Raw genomic sequence first — 16,926 nt, 5'->3', positions numbered from 1 at the left:
AGTGAACTTGTAAGGAAGATTCTCAGGTCACTGCCAAGAACTTGGGAAGCCAAGGTGACTGCCATCCAAGAAGCAAAGGACTTAAACACTCTACCTCTAGAAGAGCTTCTTGGATCCTTGATGACTCATGAACTTAGCATGAAGCAACATCAAGAGGATGAAGTCAAAAAGAAAAGAACCATTGCCCTCAAATCCACAACTTCGCCTGATTATGAAACGGATGACACTGAAGATGAAGAACAGGATGAAGAGATGGCACTCATCACCCGAAAATTTAAGAAGTTTCTAAGAAAAAGGAAACAGGGGATGAGAAAGAAGTTCACAAAAGGGGAACAAAGCAAAGAGAAAGAGCAAGATCAACCCCTTATATGCTACGAGTGAAAGAAGCTGGGACATTTCAGATCCGAATGCCCACAACTGAAGAAAGGTCCCAAAAAGTTCAAAAAGAAAGCAATGATGGCGACTTGGAGTGCGAGTGATGACTCAAGCTCCGACGAGGAAACCTCAACAGAACAAGCCAACCTGTGCCTTATGGCACACGAAAATGAGGTAACTTCTGAATCCACTAGTGAATTTACTTTTGAAGAATTGCATGAAGCATTCTATGATTCAATTGATGAATTAAAGAAACTAGGGAAGAAAAACAAAGAACTGAAATTGGAAAATCAGTCCTTAGTGAAACAAGCTGAAAACCTTTCAATTGAAAAATCCACCTTGATTCAAGAAAATCAAAACTTAAAGAATAAAATTAACAAGCTGAAACCTATAGTAGATAAGTTCACCTTAAGTTCAAACAAACTAAATATGATCCTTGATAATCAGAAAGCTATATATGATAAGGCTGGACTTGGCTATAAACCTCTGAAGAAACAAAAATTTCTGAAGGATATTTATGTAAATTATTCAAGTAACAAGTCTACAAATATTACTTGTTTCAAATGTGGAAGAATAGGACATAAATCATACACATGTCTTATTAACAAATATGCAAACACAAAGAAAATATGGGTTCCAAAAGGAACCATTTTGACTAACCTAAAAGGACCCAAGAAAGCTTGGGTACCTAAGACAGAAACTTGACCTTTGCTTGCAGGTGTGTCTAGCATCCCAAGAAGGAAATAGGAAATGGTATCTTGACAGTGGATGCTCGAGACACATGACTGGTGATGAATCATAATTCATCACGCTTGATGCTAAGGATGGAGGGATGGCCACCTTTGGAGATAATGGCAAAGGAAAGATCATCGGGATAGGTAACATTGGTATCACTCCCACCAAATACATTGAGAATGTTTTATTAGTTAAAGGTTTAAAGCATAACTTACTTAGCATTAGTCAATTCTGTGATAAAGGGTATAAAGTAGTTTTTGAATCATCTATTTGCATTGTGACTAGTCCTATTAACGATGGCATTAAATTTATAGGACATAGGCATGGCAATGTTTATATGGTAGATTTGAATGACTTAGCCAAATTAGACATGCAATGCCTAGTATCCTTAAATGCTAAAATTAATGAGACTAGCTGGCTGTGGCATCGTAGACTTGCACATATTAGCATGCATTCTCTTTCAAAATTAATTAAAAAGGAATTAGTTTTCGGTTTGCCAAAATTGAATTTTGAAAAGGATAGTGTTGGTGCAAAAATCCGCTTGCGCCGGAGAAGCTGGAGTCGGGGAAGCCGCGTCGCCGCCGGGACCTGCAAGGGAAGTCTAAACCGGAGGTGGGGTTGCTCCGGCAAGACCCTCCGACGCTCAAGTCAGTTCTCTGCCTTAACAAGAATGGAGTGCTCGAACGGAGAATTTAGCAGAGTTTTGAGATAAGGAGAATGAGCTTAGAGAACAACGTATCTGGGTCCCCCTTTTATAGGCGGAGGAGGCAAATGGATTGATGGCAACGTTTGTAACCACCGGGTAGTGGGCCGCCCATGGTCAGGGAAATTGATTGCGAAAGATAGTGGGGTAGACCCGTGGCCATCGTCACTGCCCGCCACGTAGGGCCTACTGCAGGTAGTGGAGCGGCGTCCGTTGCTGCTAGTTGTCAGCGAGTAGTGGGATCGTGCAGCACTTGCCGCAGGGAGCGGAGCAGCATCATAGTTGTTGACATAGCCTGTCAGAGAGTAATGGGTCCGCCGCAGGGGGTGATGGAGCCGCACGAAATCCGCTACAGGAAGTGGAACAGGATCATGGTTGTTATCATGATCCGCCAAGGGAAGCGGATCTGTTGATCGGGGCTCGACAGTGGTCGGAGTTCGGCCTCTGTAGGAGTCCGGGAGGAGTCCCCCTTTCGGTCGAGGTCGTGGGTGGAGTCCGGCTCCAGCAGCCGATACTGAAGTCGGAGACTGAGGACGGAGCTTGGCTCCCGTAGAGATCCGGACGGAGCCGCCCTGCTGTCGATGGCAGAGCCCGGCTCCCGTAGGAGTCCGGGCGGAGCCGTTCCGCTGTCGATGGAGGAGCCCGGCTCCCGTAGGAGTCCGGGCGGAGCCGATCTGCTGTCGATGGAGGAGTCCGGCTCCCGTAGGAGTTCGGGCGGAGCCGTTCTGCTGTTGATGGAGGAGCCCGGCTCCCGTAGGAGTCCGGGCGGAGCTGTTCCGCTGTCGATGGAGGAGCCCGACTCCCGTAGGAGTCCGGGCGGAGCCGGTCCGCTGTCGATGGAGGAGCCCGGCTCCCGTAGGAGTCCGGGCGGAGCCGATCCACTGTCGATGGAGGAGCCCGGCTCCCATAGGAGTCCGGGCGGTGTCGATCCGCTGTCGATGGAGGAGCCCGGCTCCCGTAGGAGTCCGGGCGGAGCCGATCCGCTGTTGATGGAGGAGCCCGGCTCCCGTAGGAGTCCGGGCGGAGCCGTTCTGCTGTCGATGGAGGAGCCCGGCTCCCGTAGGAGTCCGGGCGGAGCCGATCCGCTGTTGATGGAGGAGCCCGGCTCCCGTAGGAGTCCGGGCGGAGCCGTTCCGCTGTCGATGGAGGAGCCCGGCTCCCATAGGAGTCCGGGCGGAGTCGATCCGCTGTTGATGGAGAAGCCCGGCTCCCGTAGGAGTCCGGGCGGAGCCGTTCCGCTGTCGATGGAGGAGCCCGGCTCCTACGGGCTCCCGTAGGAGTCCGGGCGGAGCCGATCTGCTGTCGATGGAGGAGCCCGGCTCCTGTAGGAGTCCGGGCGGAGCCGATCCGCTGTTGATGGAGGAGCCCGGTTCCCGTAGGAGTCCGGGCGGAGCCGTTCTGCTGTCGATGGAGGAGTCCGACTCCCGTAGGAGTCTGGGCGGAGCCGATCCGCTGTTGATGGAGGAGCCCGGCTCCCGTAGGAGTCCGAGCGGAGCTGATCCGCTGTCGATGGAGGAGCCCGGCTCCCGTAGGAGTCCGGGCGGAGCCGATCCACTGTTGATGGAGGAGCCCAGCTCCCGTAGGAGTCCAGGCGGAGCCGTTCTGCTGTCGATGGAGGAGCCCGACTCCCGTAGGAGTCCGGGCGGAGCCGATCCACTGTTGATGGAGGAGCCCGGCTCCCATAGGAGTCCGGGCGGAGCCGTTCCGCTGTTGATTTCGGCTGCGGGTATTTTATACCCAACACCAGTCCCCCTACTTTCGAGTTTGAATTTCAAGCGAAGGAAGTACACAGAGAGAGATGTGCGCAGCCGAAATTGTCCCTTCGAACCTTGCGCACTGCCGCCCCTATTTAATGCGCGCACGTCAGAGTCCGTTTTTCGGTGAAGGTGACTTGAAAAGTCTTTTCGGAACCCCCATTGAAACGCGATCCCAAGCGTTGCTTGGCGGGAATTCGTGAGCAGTCAACCCTCGATGGCGGTGAAGGGGATAAGCGCGCCACGCGGCACACATCAGTTGGCCCAGGAATACCCACCGCCATAACTGTGCCAGGATCCATCGGCTATTTAAACTCCTTAGCCCCTTCGTGGCCTCATTCTGGCACTGTTCTTTCATCTGAGAGTCCTGCTTCTCTCGCCCCAGTCCCTGTCTCCTTCCCTTATACCATGTTCTCTACTCGGGAGGTTGTTTTTGAGGGGATTTTTAGGGTTTGGAGGAAGGTGAGGAGGAGAATGGCGGCCGGTGAAAATCTTCGTCGCTCTAAAGGGAGCCCAAGGAAGAATTCCTTCAACAACAGGGGTTTAATAACGGGGGCTGTCGGTGAAGTTATTCTGCCCGCGAATCTTGGAGCAGCAAGGCGGGGTGATACCGGTCAAGAGGGCAGAATAGACGTCATAAGCCATGATGGGATCCTTGACGCCGTCGGGGCCGAGAGACCAGAGGCGGTCGGCGTCGACGGTGGGGTAGTAGAACTTGTTGCGGGGACGGTGGAAGTAATGCATGCCGACCTTGCCGGAGCATCTCGGGTGGCGGCCATCGTGGTGCATCCGGAGATGAGGCATATCTCTGGTGTCCCGACCGCTCCTGAAGTGGCTACGGTTCTTCTTGAAACAGGTCTTTGCTACTGCCGCCGTTACCCCCACCGCCTCCGGAGATCTATCCCACCCCTTTCCCGCTAAGGTTGGGACTTCGGGAACAGAATGAGGCAAGATGGGGCGAGAGCTGTTACACGCACTAGAGAATGTGACTGAGAAGGATAGAGATGGAGTTCGTAGCTCGGAGCGATCTCCGGTTCGTCCTGCCCGAACCATGCTCGCGATACTCGCGATGATGTGTATCTTCTTTTTTCCTGACCCACTGGGTCTTGTAACGTGTACTTCTGTTAAATGAAAAAGCAATTTCAGTACCTTGTTTGCATCTTGTGTTAAATAGTTGCCTGCCGAACTTCTTCATTTTCCTTTCCTTCTCTTTGCCTGTGTTACGTCGTTCCAGGGTCGTCGGCGACCTTTTCAGTTCATGTGGGGTCGTCATTCGCCGAGCTTCTTTTCGGCTTTTATGTCGTTCGGAGATACCCACTTGTCAGGTTTGCTTGGGTTTTTCTCCGCTGAAGTCGGAGCTAAGTTCGGCTCCCTTGATAGTCCGAACGGAGAAGCCCTCCGGAAGTTGGAGTAGCTCGGTTCTCGTAAGAGTCAGGGCCAAGTTTTTCTGCAACAAAAGTCATAAGTATAGCCCGGCTTCCGTAGAAGTCCGGGCGGAGTTGTCCTGTAGCTGATGTTGGCGGCAGAGCCCGACTCCCGTAGGAGTCCGGATGAAGTCTGGGTGAAGTCTCTTTTTCCTCTTTTTTCTCTCTTTTTTGGAACCCGGCTCCCGTAGGAGTCCGAAGTCTTCTTTGGCGTAGGGGCCCGGCTCCCGTAGGAGTCCGGGTGAAGTCTTCTTTGGCGTAGGGACCCGGCTCCCGTAGGAGTCCGGGTGAAGTCTTCTTGGCGGTGGAACCCGGCTCCCGTAGGAGTCCGGGCAAAGTCTTCTTTGGCGTAGGGACCCAACTCCCGTAGGAGTCCGGGCCTTCCGCTTTACTCATGTCAGGACGAGGTTCTCCTCCTGTTCCTGACAGGGCTGCGGGGGCACATTAGGGCGTTGCGAGGCCTCTCCCCCCATCCGGTCTAAAAGAATCGAGCCTTTGACTTTGCTCGAGTGAGGGCGAGGTTCTCCTCCTGTCCCTAACAGGGCTATGGGGGCACATATGGGCATTGCAAGGCCTCTCCCCCCATCCGGTCTAAAAGAACCGGGCCTTCGACTTTGCTCAAGTTAGGGCGAGGTTCTCCTCCTGTCCCTAACAGGGCTGTGGGAGCACATATGGGCGTTGCAAGGCCTCTCCCCCCATCCGGTCTAAAAGAACCGGGCCTTTGACTTTGCTCGAGTTAGGGCGAGGTTCTCCTCCTGTCCCTAACAGGGCTGTGGGGGCACATATGGGTGTTGCAAGGCCTCTCCCCCCATCCGGTCTAAAAGAACTGGGCCTTCGACTTTGCTCAAGTTAGGGCGAGGTTCTCCTCCTGTTCCTAACAGGGCTGTGGGGGCACATATGGGCGTTGCAAGGCCTCTCCCCCCATCCGGTCTAAAAGAATCGGGCCTTCGACTTTGCTCAAGTTAGGGCGAGGTTCTCCTCCTGTCTCTAACAGGGCTGTGGGGGCACATATGGGCGTTGCAAGGCCTCTCCCCCCATCCGGTCTAAAAGAACCGAGCCTTCGACTTTGCTCAAGTTAGGGCGAGGTTCTCCTCCTGTCCCTAACAGGGCTGTGGGGGCACATATGGGCGTTGCAAGGCCTCTCCCCCCATCCGGTCTAAAAGAATCGGGCCTTTGACTTTTATAAGGTTGCCCTCTCATTTTTGATACCGTCTGCTTGAATTGTCCTAAGACAAATGGGCACGCATTTTTTGATTAGGATGAAATCACTGGTAGTACATCCGTAAGTTTTCTGAGCTCCACAGTCGCGGGAGGTCGGCTCCTCCGAGTTCCTTGAGATAATAAGTTCTAGGTCGGACTACTTCTTTGACCTCATAAGGTCCCTCCCAGTTTGGGGCAAGCTTCCTCTGGCCCTGTGGTTGTGAGACAGCAGCTCGCCGGAGCACTAGATCCCCTGCTTTGAATACCTTGTTCTTGACTCGGGCGTTGTAATATCGGGCAACCTTCTGTCTGTAGGCTGCCATTCGAACCTGAGCAATCTCCCGCCTTTCTTCCAGTAGGTCGAGGTTGGCTCTGAGACTTTGCGCATTTTGGGGTTCGTCGAATACCACGACTCGTGCCGATGGGAGTTTAAGCTCGATCGGGATGACAGCTTCCGTACCAAAGGCTAAAGCAAAGGGAGTCTCTCCTGTAGGCAACCTCTGGGTGGTCCGATAAGCCCATAGCACATGATAAAGTTCGTCCGCCCAAGTTCCTTTGCTTTTTCGAGCCTGGTCTTAATCCCCTGCAAAAGGGTTCTGTTTGTTACCTCGGCTTCGCCGTTCGCCTGGGGATGGGCCACTGATGTGAATTTGTGGGAGATGTTTAGGTCTTCACAGAATTCAGCAAATCTGGCTCCCATGAATTGCCGTCCATTATCAGTGATGAGGGTTCTAGGCAAACCGAACCTACACACGATCGATTTCCAGACGAAATCCTGCACTTTCGCTTCTGTGATTTTGGCTAGTGGCTCGGCCTCGACCCATTTGGTGAAGTAGTCGATTGCTACAAGGAGGAATTTCTTTGACCAGACGCCATGGGAAAGGGGCCAAGAATATCCATTCCCCATTGCGCAAAAGGCCATGGGGCACTCAAGGGTGTAAGCTCGGTAGCAGGTTATCTCTGGATGTTGGCGTATCTCTGGCACCGATCACACTTTTTGACATATTCAATTGAATCATGGTGCATTGTTGGCCAGTAATACCCTTGACGGAGTAGCTTGTGGGATAGAGACCTGGCACCTAAATGGCTTCCGCAAGCTCCCTCGTGCACTTCCCATAAAGCGTAGTCAGCTTCTGAGGGTCGGAGGCATCTCAAGAGAGGCAAGGAGTACGATCTTTTGTACAATTTGCCCTCATAAAGGATGTACTGGGAGGCTTGATTTCGGAGTTTTCGGGCTTCTTTCGCGTCCTGGGGGAGAATCCCATCTCTAAGATAGGTTATTAGCGGGTCGACCTAGCTGGGCTCGTGGTCGATCTCCATTAGAGTCGCGGTTCTTCCGTACTCGGTTGTTTTAAAACTTCAAAGAGGACGCCTTTTGGCAATTCGGCCAGAGCCGATGTCGCCAGTTTGGAGAGAAGATCGGCTCTGGTGTTCTCCGACCTTGGAATTTGCCTGATGTCGAAATTGCCAAAGGCAGGGATGAACTCCTTCACCTTCTCAAGATATTTGGCCATACTGTCCTCCCATGCTTCAAAGCTCCCGCTGACTTGCCCCACCACAAGTTGGGAATCGCTGTGCACCTGGAGTTGACCTATTCCGAGCTCCCTGGCGATCCTCAATCCTGCGATCAGAGCTTCATACTCTGCTTCATTGTTTGTTGCGAGGAATTCGAAATGCAGAGCGTACTCCACAACGACTCCCTCCGGGCTGGTCAAGATCAGGCCTGCACCCGCGCCTGACATGTTGGACGATCCGTCCACATGGAGGGTCCAAAAGCTATCGGGCGAACTGGCTTCTTCGTCGGGGGAGTTCGGCTGAGTCCTCAGGTCGTCAATTTTGTTTTGCTCAGGTTCGGCCTCCTCGGGGATGGTGCATTCTACTATGAAATCCGCCAACACTTGGGCTTTTATCGCCGGTCTAGGCTTGTAGTTGATGTCGAATTCTGTGAGCTCGATGGCCCATTTCGCCATTCTTCCGGAGATATCAGCTCGGTGCAAAACCACCTTGATCGGTTGGTCGGTGAGTAACGTCACCGTGTACCCTTGAAAGTAAGGCCGGAGTCTCTGAGCTGCAATCAACAAGGCGTAGGTCAGTTTTTCTAATTTAGTATACCTGGTCTTAGCGTCCCTCAACACGCGACTAATGTAGTAGACTGGTCGCTGGACTTTCATTTCCTCTTTAACAAGGACAGCTGCAAGGGCTGTGGGAGAGACCGCCAGGTACAAAAATAATTCCTCCTTAGGCTCGAGCTTCGCCAGTAGTGGGGGCGAACTAAGATAGCTTTTCAATTCTTCGAACGCCTGTTGGCATTCAGGGGTCCAGCAGAAGTTCTTCGGCTGCTTGAGGGTTTGAAAGAAGGGCAGACATCGTTCGGCCGACCTTGCGACAAAGCGATTAAGAGCCGCGACTCTTCCCGTGAGGCATTGAACCTCCTTGATCGACCTTGGGGCAGTCATATTTTGGATGGTGCGAATTTTCTCCGGATTGGCCTCGATCCCGCGCCCCGACACCATGAAGCCCAGGAACTTTCCTGAGGTTACCCCAAAGGCGCATTTGGTCGGGTTCAGCTTCATTCTATACTTTCGAAGAGCGCCAAAGGTTTCCTCGAGGTCGGCTACATGATTTTCGAAAGACTGCTTTTCACGAGCATATCGTCCACATAAACCTCCATGTTTCGGCCGATCTGCTCCTTGAAGATCTTATTCACCAGTCATTGATAGGTTGCACCCGCGTTCTTGAGGCCGAACGGCATAACCCTGTAGCAGTAAAGGCCGCGATTAGTGATAAAAGCAGTCTTTTCTTCATCTTTCGATGCCATTCTAATCTGGTTATAGCCGGAGAATGCATCCATGAAAGTGAGAAGCTCATGGCCCGAGGTAGCGTCCACCAGTTGGTCGATCCTGGGAAGGGGGTAGCTGTCCTTTGGGCAAGCTTTATTCAGCTTTTTGAAGTCGATACACATCCTCCACTTGCCGTTTGCTTTCTTGACCAAGACAACATTGGAGATCCACTCTGGATAATTGACCTCCTTGATGAATCCGGCCTTGAGAAGTTTATCCACTTCCTTGGCTATCGCCTTCTGCCTCTCCGGGGCATGACTCCGGATCTTTTCTTTTGTTGGCCGATGTTTAGGGTCGACCGCCAGATGATGTTCCATGACTTCCGTCTCAATCCCCGGCATATCCGCCGGGACCCATGCGAAAACGTCCGCATTCCTTCGGAGAAAATCCACGAGATGCGTTCGCACCTCCTCCTCCAGGTTGGAGCCAATTAACACCACATGCTCCGCATTCCCATCATTCAAAGGAATTGGTATTAGGTCCTCGATCGGGCCGCCCCTCTCTTCAGTGAGGTCGTCGCGCGCATCTAACCCGTCGACAGGACAGAGGTCCGCTTGATCGCTTCTTTGCAGGGCAATATTGTAGTAGTGCCTGGCCAGCGCTTGGTCTCCCCGAACTTCTCCAATCCCCTTGTCAGTGGGGAACTTCAACTTCAAATGGTAGGTTGAAACAATGGCTCTGAGGGCATTGAGGCCGGGTCGGCCAAGAATTGCATTGTAGGCAGATGGCGCCTTTACCACCAGGAAATTCACCAGGGCTCTGGACTGCTTTGGATGCTGACCCGTGGTCACAGTTAGAGCTATCATTCCTTCCGTCAGAACGGCGTCACCAGTAAACCCTATCAAGGGGGAGCACATCGGCCTTAGATGACCGCCAAGAGTGGCCATTCTCGAATAGGCACTGTAGAATAAGATGTCGGCCGAACTTCCGTTGTCGACGAGAATACGACGGACGTCATAATTTGCTATGTTCAAGAAAACTACGACCGCATCGTTATGAGGGAATTGGACTCCCTGGGCGTCTTCTTCAGTGAAGGCTATGGGCTCTTCAACTTTTTGCCGCTTGAGGGGTGCAGCTGATTGCTGATTGTCCCCTGCTGGGATTCCCCCGAGATGACGTTGACGGAATCCGATGAAGGCTGGTCATCCGGCCACCCTTTACCGGCAACCATAGCCGGAGGTAGTTGTGCGGAAACCTCGCGAGAGGGCATCGGATGGGGAAAAGAGAATTGGATACCGGAAAAGATGGCCGGAAGCGGGTCCGTTGAGCGCTCCTTCAAGAACAAGGGTGCTGCGAAGACACATGGCCCTTCCTCTAGCGCCAATCCTGTTGGTGCAAAAATCCGCTTGCGCCGGAGAAGCTGGAGTCGGGGAAGCCGCGGTCGCCGCCGGGACCTGCAAGGGAAGTCTAAACCGGAGGTGGGGTTGCTCCGGCAAGACCCTCCGACGCTCAAGTTAGTTCTCTGCCTCAACAAGAATGGAGTGCTCGAACGGAGAATTTAGCAGAGTTTTGAGATAAGGAGAATGAGCTTAGAGAACAACGTATCTGGGTCCCCCTTTTATAGGCGGAGGAGGCAAATGGATTGATGGCGACGTTTGTAACCGCCGGGTAGTGGGCCGCCCTTGGTCAGGGGAATTGATTGCGAAAGATAGTGGGGTAGACCCGTGGCCATCGTCACTGCCCGCCACGTAGGGCCTACTGCAGGTAGTGGAGCGGCGTCCGTTGCTGCTAGTTGTCAGCGAGTAGTGGGATCGTGCAGCACCTGCCGCAGGGAGCGGAGCAGCATCATAGTTGTTGACACAGCCTGTCAGAGAGTAATGGGTCCGCCGCAGGGGGTGATGGAGCCGCACGAAATCCGCTACAGGAAGTGGAACAGGATCATGGTTGTTATCATGATCCGCCAAGGGAAGCGGATCTGTTGATCGGGGCTCGACAGTGGTCGGAGTTCGGCCTCTGTAGGAGTCCGGGAGGAGTCCCCCTTTCGGTCGAGGTCGTGGGTGGAGTCCGACTCCAGCAGCCGATACTGAAGTCGGAGACTGAGGACGGAGCTTGGCTCCCGTAGAGATCCGGACGGAGCCGCCCTGCTGTCGATGGCAGAGCCCGCTCCCGTAGGAGTCCGGGCGAAGCCGTTCCGCTGTCGATGGAGGAGCCTGGCTCTCGTAGGAGTCCGGGCGGAGCCGATCCGCTGTCGATGGAGGAGCCGACTCCCGTAGGAGTCCGGGCGGAGCCGTTCTGCTGTAGATGGAGGAGTCCGGCTCCCGTAGGAGTCCGGGCGGAGCCGTTCCGCTGTCGATGGAGGAGCCCGGCTCCCGTAGGAGTCCGGACGGAGCCGATCCACTGTCGATGGAGGAGCCCGGCTCCCGTAGGAGTCCGGGCGGAGCCGATCCGCTGTTGATGGAGGAGCCCGGCTCCCGTAGGAGTCCGGGCAGAGCTGTTCTGCTGTCGATGGAGGAGCCTGGCTCCCGTAGGAGTCCGGGCGGAGCCGATCCCTGTTGATGGAGGAGCCCGGCTCCTGTAGGAGTCCGGGCGGAGCCGTTCCGCTGTCGATGGAGGAGCCCGGCTCCCGTAGGAGTCCGGGCAGAGCCGATCCGCTGTTGATGGAGGAGCCCGGCTCCAGTAGGAGTCCGGGCGGAGCCGTTTCGCTGTCGATGGAGGAGCCCGGCTCCCGTAGGAGTCCGGGCGGAGCCGATCCGCTGTTGATGGAGGAGCCCGGCTCCCGTAGGAGTCCGGGCGGAGCCGATCCACTGTTGATGGAGGAGCCCGGCTCCCATAGGAGTCCGGGCGGAGCCGTTCTGCTGTCGATGGAGGAGCCCGGCTCCCGTAGGAGTCCGGGCGGAGCCGATCCGCTGTTGATGGAGGAGCCCGGCTCCCGTAGGAGTCGGGGCGGAGCCGATCCGCTGTCGATGGAGGAGCCTGGCTCCCGTAGGAGTCCGGGCGGAGCCGATCCGCTGTTGATGGAGGAGCCGGCTCCCGTAGGAGTCCGGGCGGAGCCGTTCTGCTGTCGATGGAGGAGCCCTGCTCCTGTAGGAGTCCGGGCGGAGCCGATCCGCTGTTGATGGAGGAGCCCGGCTCCCATAGGAGTCCGGGCGGAGCCGTTCCGCTGTCGATTTCGGCTGCGGGTATTTTATACCCAACAGATAGAATTTGTAATGCGTGCCAATTAGGTAAACAAACTAGAGTTTCATTTAAATCCAAAAATACTGTTTCAACTTCTAGACCTTTAGAGCTCTTACATATGGACTTATTTGGACCAACTAGAACCACTAGTCTAGGAGGAAAACGATATGGCTTTGTAATTATAGATGATTACTCTCATTTTACTTGGGTTTTCTTTTTGGCACACAAAAATGAAACTTTTCATATTTTCACTAAATTTCATCGAAAAGTCTCTAATGAAAAAGGGTTTTCAATTCAAAATATTAGAAGTGATCATGGAACTGAATTTGAAAATCAAGATTTTGAAAATTTTTGTGATGAAAATGGAATTGGCCATAACTTCTCTGCTCCTAGGACACCCCAACAGAATGGGGTAGTTGAAAGGAAAAACAGAACCTTAGAAGAAATGGCCCGTACCATGCTTTGTGAAAGCAACCTTCCAAGATATTTTTGGGCGGAAGCTATTAACACAGCATGTTACATTTTAAATCGTGCTTTAATTAGACAATTTTTAAAGAAAACCCCCTATGAACTTTGGAAAGGAAGAAAACCAAATATTGCATATTTTCATATTTTTGGTTGCCGATGTTTTGTATTAAATAATGGCAAAGAAAAACTTGATAAATTTGATGCAAAATCAGATGAAGCAATCTTTCTAGGTTACTCCTCCACTAGTAAAGCATTTAGAGTTTTCAACAAAAGAACTTTAGTAGTTGAGGAGTCCATACATGTTGTCTTTGATGAATCTAACGATCTTCCTTCAAGGAAGAATGAGGGTATTGATGATGCAGATCCACTAATAGAAGGTATGAAGGAGATCACTCTGAAAGATTCAGCAACTCCAGAAGACAAGGATCAAGAAGACGAACAAAATGAGAGAGGTGAAGAAATTCAAGAACAACCTCAAGGTACAAATGACCTACCCAAGGAATGGAGGTATGTTCACAACCACCCTAAGGAGTTAATAATTGGTGATCCTATGCATGGGGTAAAAACCCGTTCTTCACTTAAAGATGTAGTTAATCATTGTGCTTTTGTATCTCATCTTGAACCTAAAACTTTTGAAGAAGCTGAAAATGATCATAATTGGATTAATGCAATGCAAGAGGAACTTAATCAATTTGAAAGAAATAATGTTTGGACCTTAGTATCAAGACCTAAAAATTATTCAATAATTGGAACAAAATGGGTCTTTAGAAATAAATTAGATGAGCATGGAAATGTAATTAGAAATAAAGCAAGACTGGTTGCTAAGGGATATAATCAAGAAGAAGGAATTGATTTTGATGAAACCTTTGCACCTGTTGCTAGATTAGAAGCTATTAGACTTCTACTTGCATATGCTTGCTTTATAAAATTCAAGTTATTTCAAATGGATGTTAAAAGTACATTTTTAAATGGATATATTGTTGAAGAAGTATATGTAGAACAACCCCCTGGATTTGAAAATCATGCTTTTCCTAATCATGTCTTTAGATTAAATAAAGCTCTGTATGGATTAAAACAAGCACCTAGAGCATGGTATGATAGGCTAAGTAAATTTTTACTAAATAATAATTTTTCAAGAGGTAATGTAGATACAACCCTCTTTATTAAAAGAAATCAAAATGATATGCTAGTTATACAAATTTATGTTGATGACATAATTTTTGGGTCTACTAATGAATCCCTTTGTCAAGACTTTGCTAAGCTTATGCAGGGGGAGTTCGAGATGAGCATGATGGGAGAACTCACCTTCTTTCTCGGACTCCAAATCAAACAATCAAAAGAGGGAATCTCCATCACCCAAAGCAAGTACACCAAGGAACTACTCAAAAGATTTGGAATGGAGAACTGCAAACCAATTGGCACACCAATGAGTCCCTCAAGTAAGCTTGACAAGGATGATGAAGGTAAATGTGTAGACTTAAAATACTATAGAGGTATGATTGGCTCATTATTATATTTAACTGCAAGTAGGCTTGATATCATGTTTAGTGTTTGCTTATGTGCTAGATATCAATCTAATCCTAAAGAATCTCATTTGAATGCTGTTAAAAGAATCCTTAGATACTTAAATGGTACACAAACTCTAGGGTTATGGTACTCTAAGGACTCACAAATTAATTTATTAAGATATTCAGATGCTGATTTTGCTGGATGTAAATTAGATAGAAAAAGCACAAGTGGAACTTGCCAATTTCTTGGAGTTAACCTAATCTCATGGTTTAGCAAGAAATAAAATTTGGTGGTACTGTCTACGGCTGAGGCCGAATATATTGCAGCCGGAAGTTGTTGTGCTCAAATCTTGTGGATTAAGCAACAACTCGAAGACTTTGGAATCAAACTTAATGAAACACCAATAAGATGTGACAACACAAGTGCCATAAATCTATCTAAAAATCCAATTCAACACTCAAGATCCAAACATATTGAAATAAGACATCATTTTATAAGAGAACATGTTCAAAACAAAAATATAATTCTTGAATATGTTTGCACTGAAAATCAATTAGCTGATATCTTTACAAAGGCCCTTAGTGAGGATAGATTCTGTGAAATTAGGAGAAATCTAGGAATTCTAGATCCATATGTCTAAAATTTTCTCTCAATTTCCAAGAATTGATGTCAAATATTCTTAGAGCTCAATTTCTAACATCTATCCTGGTCCCAAAAAACTCAAATTTATCATTCTAAAAACTTATCATTGAGCAGAATTCCTTCACTCAAAATTTCAAATTTTTTTGGAATTTATTCACATTTTTTCTGAATTTCTGAACTTCATGAGTCGACCCCCATGAGTCGACTCAATGGCAAACTTGTAAATCCCACCAACTTCCCACGGGATTCATTGTTTTTATACTGGATCCCTGTTCGTGAGACGACTCATCTTCTCTCATCCTCCTTCCAAAAGCCGTCTTCTCCAACTCTTTCTGCTCCAAATCCAAGGATCCAATTCGAAGCAATTCTCCCTCCTCCTCTCCACCAAAAATTGCCTCCTTTGAAAGGAATTTGTTGTGCTTTCTCGCATTGCTTGGCGCGGTTGGAACGTGCCCTAGCACTTCACCGATCTTCCCAAATCTACTTCTTTTCTCCACCAAAATCCTTCTTCACTCTCTTGTGATCCCTCCTCCACTCAATTCAAGTCTCCTTGCCTGCTACTATAGTGGATATGGCTCCGAAGATGAAACTTTTCCAAAGAAGAAAGTCAATCCGTGAACCTGAAGAAATTGTCCGAAAGAAAAGGCATGCTCAGTTTTCCACTGCTCCCACTTCAGTATCTGCTCAAGGTCCCTCTCAATCCTCCATAAGCCCCAGTAAGAATCCTCTTTCCGATAGAAAAGTCGAAACCGGGAAGAATATAGATTTTTGGTTCTTTGAGAAAGAGGGCTTTACTTTTGCAAGTAAGATTAAAAACCAAGGATGGGAACTCTACTGCTCCCTTAAGGAAGTCACCTATGTTGACCTAGTTAGAGAATTCTACCAGAACCTACATTATGGAAATGGGTCAGTGACTTCAACAGTCAAGGGAATTGATATCTGCTTGGATTCTAGGATATTGGGAGAAATACTTCAGTTGCCTAGTGAAGGATACTCACATATGGAACTCCCAATTAAAGAAGAGGGAATCAGAATTATTCTAGGAGAAACTTATTCAGGGAGTTTAAACAAATTGGAAGCAAAGATTTTGTCTATTGAGATGAGGATCCTGCATCAGATGGTAACAAAGCTCTTCTTTCCTAGGAGTGGTAGGCATGATCTACTGTCTGGCAGAGATGTATGTATCATGTTTCATATCATCACTCAGACCCCCCTGAACCTCCCTGCACTTATGATAGAGGCCATGAGAGAAACTTTGAACAGATCCAAGGCACACTTGCCTTATGGTATGGCCCTTACTAGAGTATTTAGGAGGTTTGGAGTTAGCTGTGAGGGGGAGGCACCTACCAAGCTATCTCATGTGGACACTTTCAACCAACACAGCCTGCACCGAATGGATTTACAAAGACTGATGGTGGTTGGATCAAGGGCTCTGAAGAGAGAGCTGAGGAGAGAGCTGAGGAGAGAACTGAAGATAGAGCTGAAGACAGAACCGAAGGCAGAGTAGAAGAAGAAGGTCCTTCATCTCCTGTTCATGACTTCAGGGCAGCATCACCACATATCCAGTTCATTCCTGATACTGAGGCTGGCCCTTCAGAGTTTACTAGGATGCCCACACCAGTGTATCAGCCAGAGAGCAGAGCACCTCATTCAGAGTTCAGACTGGCTGACGATCAGATCGAGCATATTTCACAGCGTGTGGCTTCTTTGCTGTCTAGTCAGTGGGGTAGTACTTCTTTTACACCTGGAGCCACTTCTTCTGATCAGACTATGACTCCCCACATTTCCACTATATTTCAGATGATTTCAGATCAGTCCATCCGGATTCAGCAGCTTGAGGACACAGTCTGGAGACTGACTGGCAAAGTTCTAGACTTGCAGGGGCAAGTCCTTGCTTTGGCCCATCCCAAGCCACAAGAGTCAACTATTGAGGTCACAGACCTCACTACAGAGGCTGGCAGGCTTAGAGGAGCACTAGAAGGTGGATATGAATTACTGAGGAAAGAGATCCGAGGATCGAGTGAGCATGCAACCACTCAGTTCACTGCTCTACTTCAATCTGTTTCCAGAGCACTGAACGTACTTGATTCTATCAGACTCACCCTTTCTGTTCAGTCCTTAGCATCTCAGCGTTCTCAGCCACCCAGTTCATCTCGTTC

The sequence above is a fragment of the Elaeis guineensis genome, chromosome 7 (assembly GCF_000442705.2).
Source record: "Elaeis guineensis isolate ETL-2024a chromosome 7, EG11, whole genome shotgun sequence".
NCBI classification, from domain to species: Eukaryota; Viridiplantae; Streptophyta; class Magnoliopsida; order Arecales; family Arecaceae; genus Elaeis; species Elaeis guineensis.
Note: the sequence above shows the minus strand (reverse complement) of the source record.